Source organism: Pan troglodytes, chromosome 1, assembly GCF_028858775.2.
Source record: "Pan troglodytes isolate AG18354 chromosome 1, NHGRI_mPanTro3-v2.0_pri, whole genome shotgun sequence".
Taxonomy (NCBI): domain Eukaryota; kingdom Metazoa; phylum Chordata; class Mammalia; order Primates; family Hominidae; genus Pan; species Pan troglodytes.
In genome coordinates, this window is record NC_072398.2 from 4,194,711 (window position 1) to 4,202,019 (window position 7,309).

A 7,309-nucleotide genomic window follows, 5' to 3' on the forward strand; every position below is an offset into this window, starting at 1 on the left:
AGTTGCATTTGGGGCATGGAGCTAGGGGAAGTCAGGCCAAGGGACAGCTGGGTAACTGTTGAAGGGTTTACTTCATTCTCTAGTGCCTCTCATTTCTTACATATTCGTAATCCTTCCTCACCAAGTAGTAAAAGGAAGGCAGGCACAAACTCCTAGGGGGGCTCTTGTTCATTTTAGCCTCCCTCTCCAGTCTTGGAGGGGGACGATTCACTCGGCATTCAGAAAATGCTTCTGGAGCACCTACTAGGTGCAGGACTGTCTTCTAGGTCCAACAGGGAGTACACAAACCTGATAGCCGCTCTGCAGTTGCTGAGGTCCTTTTACAGCTGGTAACAATGACTCACAAACTTGAGATACTCACCCACCAAAACTACATTCTCCTTCAAATAGTATACAGCATGTATACTATGCCCTCACCATGGCCACAGCATACCCAGCAATGGTTCATATCTGCCTTTTTTGAAAATTATCAACTGGCAATCCAAAATGCCATAGAAGTGTCATCAGAATAGACTAATAGTATCTTTCCCAGGAGACAAGTGGTGAGTTATTCCTATTTGTAAAAAGCAAGGGATTAGGGATTTAAGTAATTTGGCTAAGTTTATTCACTAAGTTATTTTATTTCAGTGCCTTAAGTGGGTCTCAAGGCCTTTGAATTTGTAGACCTTTAAGTAGAATATTAACTAGAAATTTCATACTAGTTGTGGCTTATTTGAAACCAAATAACTAAACCTAGCACTTTATTTTTTTGCGTTGATCATATGTTTTTCATGTTATATGATTAGGGCAAATACAATTTTTTTAAAAAAGGATATAACCAAGAATTTAATACTTTTAAAACTAATGGCAACAAACACAAAACCTTCCCTAAATGATCTTAAAAAACCATGCCTATGCAGAATTGAGGCTCCTGTATAGCTTCTTTTTAACGCCTTTCTCTTTAAAATATGAGTGCTCACAAGACTATGACCCTGTCTTTCTTTGTATTGTTATTTTTTAATGATCACTTTAACAGTGAACAGCAATGATGGGAAAGCCAGGGCCCTAGACACCTGGATTTTATTTCTATTTTTGCTCCAGTGTCATTTAGGAATGTTAGACCTCTACGCCTCCCTTTCTTTAAAATGGGTATGACACTTTTACCACTTAATACTTATGCTTTGAAATCTTAGGATAATCATTGTCTATTTTCCATAAGTATCACCTAGTAATAACACTAATAGAATTTGGGGATCAGCCAGGCGTGGTGGCTCACGCCTGTAATCCCAGCACTTTGGGAGGCCGAGGCAGGCGGATCATGAGGTCAGGAGATTGAGACCATCCTGGCTAACACGGTGGAACTCCGTCTCTACTAAAAATACAAAAAATTAGCCGGGTGTGGTGGTGGGCGCCTGTAGTCCCAGCTACTCAGGAGGCTGAGGCAGGAGAATGGCGTGAACCCGGGAGGCGGAGCTTGCAGTGAGCCGAGATCGCGCCACTGCACTCCAGCCTGGGCGACAGAGGGAGACTCCGTCTCAAAAAAAAAAAAAAAAAAGAATTTGGGGATCAAAAATGTGAAATAGGATCACTGTGTTGATAACGTTAAGGGCAAATTTCACTTCCAGTCCAGGGCCTAGACACCTACATGCCCTCCATATCTGTACTAAACCATAAATGGGCCAAACTGTCCAACCTTGACCGCTCCTGGCCCTTAATGCTTCATCATAGTCCGTAGCAAAACACTATTGCTAAGATAAAGTAGAAGAGAGTGATCTCAGCTAGACACAATCCTATTTTTAAAGAGGACTATGCTTCAATATCATTCTATCTTTGCTTTTACTATTAGACTTTATTTTTAGAGCAGATTTAGGTTTACAAAATAATTAAGCAAAATGTAGAGTTCCCCTATACCTCCTTTCTGCCTGCCTCCCCACCGGTCTCCCCTATTAGTAACATTTTAAATTAGTGTAGGCCGGGCACGGTGGCTTTTGCCTGTAATCCCAACACTTTGGGAGGCCGAGGTGGGCCGATCACGAGGTCAGGAGTTTGAGATCGGCCAGGCCAACATGGCAAAACCCCGTCTCTACTAAAAATACAAAAAATTAGCTGGGCGTGGTGGTGTGCACTTGTAATCCCAGCTACTCCAGAGGCTGAAGCAAGAGAATCACTTGAACCCGGGAGATGGAGGTTGCAGTGAGCTGAGATCACACCATTGCACTCCAGCCTGAGTGACAGAGCAAGAACCCCCTCTCAAAAAAATAAATAAATGAATGAATTAGTGTAACCCATTCTTTTTATTCTATAACATGCACCCGTGCACGCACGTATGTGTGGGTGTGGTCTTGGACTTCAGGCCTCAGGCAATCCTCCCACTTCAGCCTCCTGAGTAGGTGGGACTACAGGCACACACCACTGAATCCAGTTTATTTGATAATTTTTAAATAATTAGAGACAGCTATTGCTTCTGCAAATAAGAAAATAAGTATTTTAGTGAGCTTAAGCAGTCAGACCTATTAGCTACCAACAGAAGAATTACTTTGGCACCATTTATACCCAAACTAAAATCATTGTATTTGATAGGAATGCTTATATTTAAACAGCTGTTCAGCTAGTTGGGGGCATAATTTGCAACAAACATGGTAAAGAAAGTCCTAAACTTTTCACACTAAACCGTAGACTGAGGCTCTACTCCCAACTCTTCCCTCAGCTGGTGACTTTGGCTGAATCTCTGTGGAACTCTGAGTTGGATTAGAAAATCTAAAAGAGACCTTTCCAGTTCAAAATTTTATTAATTGATTAATACTTTGTTTTCCAAAGTGAGTGGAAGGCTATTTTATGTAGCTCATGATTTTAATTTATTTATATAGTTGTTTTTATTTTAAGGTATATTTAAAAATCTGCCTCAAACTCAGATTTCACAAATATCATTGCTTAAGATGAGACTATGTTTTAAAAATTGGACAATTTATGTCAAATTAAAGAAAATGTTGGTATCTAATAGTACAAGTAACATGGACCTGACAAAAATCAGAAGTAAAGGGTGACTAGGTACAGTGACTTACACATGTAATCTCAGCGCTTTGGGAGGCCAAAGGCAGTAGGGTGGCTTGAGTCCAGGAGTTCGAGGCTGCAGTAAGCTATGATCATGCCACCGCACTCCAGCCTGGGAGGAGACAGAGAGAGAGAAAAAAGAAGTAAAGTGTATTAGTTCGTTCTCGAATTGCTGTAAAGAACTACCCAAGACTGGATAATGTATAAAGAAAAGAGGTTTAACTGACTCACAGTCCAACAGGCTGTACAGGAAGCATGGCTGGGGAGGCCTCAGGAAATTTACAATCACGGCAGAGGGTGAAGGGGAAGCAGCACCTGTGATGAGGCTGGAGAAAGGGGAAGAGGGAGCAGGGGGAGGGACTACACACCTTTAAACAACCAGATCGCGAGAGAACTCACTCACTATCACGAGAACAGCAAGGGGGAAATCCACCTCCATGATCCCATCACCTCCCACCAGGACCCTCCTCCAACATGGGGGATTACAATTCGACATGAGATTTGGGCGGGGACAGAAATCCAAACCATATCATAATGTATAACTGAAAAAATTCAGGAAATACTGGATTAATTAATTTATTCATCCATCCAAGACATCCATCTCCACGTCGAAGAGAGCTGTGTCCCAGAACTCTTTTTTTAAACCTAAACAATTTGGCTCAATTAATGAACAAGTACCTTGGACTCTACAGGTGAAAGAAAGCACAATAAGAAAAGTATTCGGTTGGTGCAAAAGTAATTGCTGTTTTGCCATTAAAAGTAATGGCAAAAACCGCAATTAATTTTGCACCAACCTAATACTATATCAGAGAAATGCTTGCAAGTTAAGTAGCACAGACCAGGAGCGATTAAATCTGATTCCAAAATCCCTCCAACATTTCCTGAAACTAGACAAAGTCTACAGGGCCAACTTGCAAATAAAGCGAAGGGCTGAATTAACCGGTCTTAACGTTTTTCAGGGTATAACAATTTCCTTATATTATGTGGCATATGTAATCTGACATATTAACCATGAACTTATCCAAGTATTCAAGTTCATCCATAGCTCTTTCCTAAGTAAAATGCTGTCATGATTCTATCTTTAGGCAACCTTATACCCTGCAGCACCAACTGGCCTTCCATCTGGGAGGACAGCAGAAATTTCTTTTTACATTTTTTTCATCATTTATTTATTTATTTTATTGAGACAGGAGTTTCACTCTGTTGCCCTGGCTGGTCTCGAACTCCTGGGCTCAAGCGATCCTCCTGCCTTAGCCTCCCAAAGTGCTGGGATTACAGGTGTGCTCCGCCGTGCCCAGCTTAGAAATTTGACTCATTTCCATTTGAGATTTCCTTCCCTTACCTCAAGTATCTAAAGCATGTTTTGTTTGTTTGTTTGTTTTTGTTTTTTGTTCTTTTTTCAGAGACAGAGTTTCACTCTGGTTGCCCAGGCTGGAGTGCAATGGCACGATCTTGACTCACTGCAACCTCCACCTCCCAGATTCAAGCGATTCTCCTGCTTCAGCCTCCCCAGTAGCTGGGATTACAGGCATGCGCCACCACACCCGGATAATTTTTGTATTATTAGTAGAGATGGGGTTTCTCCATGTTGGTCAGGCTGGTCTCAAACTCCCAACCTCAGGTGATCAGCCCATCTCGGCCTCTCAAAGTGCTGAGATTACAGGCGTGAGCCACCGCGCCTGACCAGCATGTGGTGTTTCTTTAATCCTCATGTGGACCATATAAGGGCAAAAAGAATAATGTGTCTTACTCATCCTTATAAGCCATATACCTTTGTTCAATGTCGGAAACAAATACTTGTTGAGCCAAAAATTTAGATAACTTAATTATGAATAAAGCATGATCCGCTTCTGCCAAACATATACTTAAGATATCAGTCATTTGCAAGTTTCATATGTTCAGTTTTCTGGATTTTTCCGTGTCCTAACCATAAGAAGTCAGAAGGCAAAGAATTTGGAGCATATGTCTCAGTTCCTCTACATGAGTTACAATATAGTGCTCTACCCCCTCAGCTCTTTTAGAGAGTGGACAGCAGGCACTACACGTAAACAATTATTTCCGCGGTGTGCAAAGCTGTCATTGCGATACCTGCTATTTGATGCAATGTCCTGTATTCAAAGATTCCTTTACTAATCTCCTATTTAAGTTTGGGCAGTCTTCATTGATGTATGCTGATTGTTTCTTTGTCAGAAAGTAAAACCTTTTTTTTCCCTTAGCTTCTAGGAAAATCAGTCCTCAATTACAGTAATCCGCTTATCTCAAGTATTTAGTAATCTCTTGCCTCTGTTACTTTTAGAAAATGGTAATAGCTAATGTTTAGAATCCTGTGTGCTAGGATCATGGCTAGCATATAGGACTTTAACACCCACAATGACTCTATGAAGTGTATGCTAGGACATTTTAGGACACCATGACCTAGAGAAGCGAGACTTCTTGTCCAAAGACCTGCAGTTAGTATTGACCAAACACAAGTAGCCTGACTCCAACACCTGCGCTGCTAACCACTCTCCTGTGTTTTTATCCTCAATTATTCTATTTCACATGGTGTTTTACAAATAAATATATTTCAAGCTTTTTTTTTAAAAAAAGGAGAAAGTTATTGATCCTAAATTATCAATTGTGTCATAAGTCTTTCTGTAGGTTTTTTTTGTTGTTATTTTAGTGTTTTGTTTTGTTTTTTTAAGACAGAGTCAGTCTCGCTTTGTCGACCAGGCTGGAGTGCAGTGGCGCAATCTCGGCTCACTGCAATCTCTGCTTCCCGGGTTCAAGCAATTCTCCTGCCTCACCCTCCCGAATAGCTGGGATTACAGGCACGTGCCACCACGCCCAGCTAATTTTTTGTATTTTTAGTAGAGACAGGGTTTCACCATGTTGGCCAGAATGGTCTCGAACTCCTGACCTCAGATGATCCGCCCGCCTCACCCTCCCAAAGTGCTGAGATTACAGGCGTGAGCCACCGCACCTGGCTCATTTTTCGTATTTTTAATAGAGAGGGGATTTCACCATGTTGACCAGGATGGTCTCGAACTCCTGACCTCAGATGATGCACCCTCCTCGGCCTCCCAAAGTGCTGGGATCACAGGCGAGCCACCACCCCGGCCTGTTTTGGTGTTTTTAAAAATATGGAAAGCTTCATGAATTCATGTATCATCTTTGCTCAGGGACCATGCTGATCTTCTCTGTATCATTCTTCTTTTATATTTATAATGGATCTGCTTTTATGTTAGTATCCCATGGAAAGGTTTGTTTGGTGTGATGTGCCATTACTCCAGTTTATGATAGACATCCCTCAGTCATTCGCTTCTTGACGTACATGGAACAAGACGATGTGATTTAAGGATATACATTTCATGGCTTCCTCCCTAAATAGTCACACCCACAGCTGAAGCACCCACCCTAGCAACTGAGAGAAAGTAATTGTGTGCTCCAAACAACAGTTTAAAAGTAGGAGGCTGAGGGAGAACCTAAGCTCCACGCCTTTTCCTGAGTCCTTGGCACAGTGATTGGAGTTTTATCTGGCATACCAGTTCCCGGGGTTTCAAATGACAGAATGGCAGCATTAACCCAACTCTCTAAGGCTGCCACTGTACATTGACTGAGCACAGAGGGTATATAGCTTCTGTCCCCATCCTTTCTAGTTATCTACCAGATATCTGTGGGGTGCAGTTATCTGTGTATCTGCACCCCAAATATTTTAAATATTAACCATCCTCTCTCTTACACCTAAAAATGTTGAGGAACTATATATTGTTGTAGTGTATCTAGTACGTGCTAATAAGTACCAAAATCTCAAAATTAATAGGTTTGTAAATGGTGCTATTGCAGATAAATAGAATGTGTCATCTTAGTTTATTTATTTGCATGCATATGTATATGCATGTATGCATATATATGTGTGCATGTTTTCTGCTGTAGAGAATAGAACAAACCTGAAATGGAGGTTGGAGAATTTTATCCACATGTAGAATCAGTGTGTGCCTGCGCTTCCTTTTCTCTGTTGCAACCACTGTCAACTGCTTTCCATGACTTAGTATCTTAGATTGAATTTCTGCTCTTGCTATGTTTAGAATCTATTTTTAACTTGGCCAACTGATTTACTACGGAGCATGTGAGCGTTGCTATTTTAAAATATATAATAGTTGTCCCCAGAACCCGCTAAAAACTCTGTAGAAAAACCATTGTGGGCCCGTCCCATTCCATGGCACATTTTCCAGAATGTAGGGTAATGATTTTAAAACAAAATAAGCATTTACTTAGTTCCTAACGTGTATCAGGCAAC

General features: G+C 41.2%; 1 non-coding gene across 1 annotated transcript; it reads right to left on the minus strand.

The window, feature by feature from the left end:
* Nucleotides 1-6,146: 6,146 nt before the first annotated feature.
* Nucleotides 6,147-6,252, minus strand: LOC112207042 (U6 spliceosomal RNA). Its single transcript, XR_002941524.1, has one exon. It is a non-coding gene; the product is annotated as a U6 spliceosomal RNA (small nuclear RNA).
* Between the last annotated feature and the right edge of the window lie 1,057 nt (nt 6,253-7,309).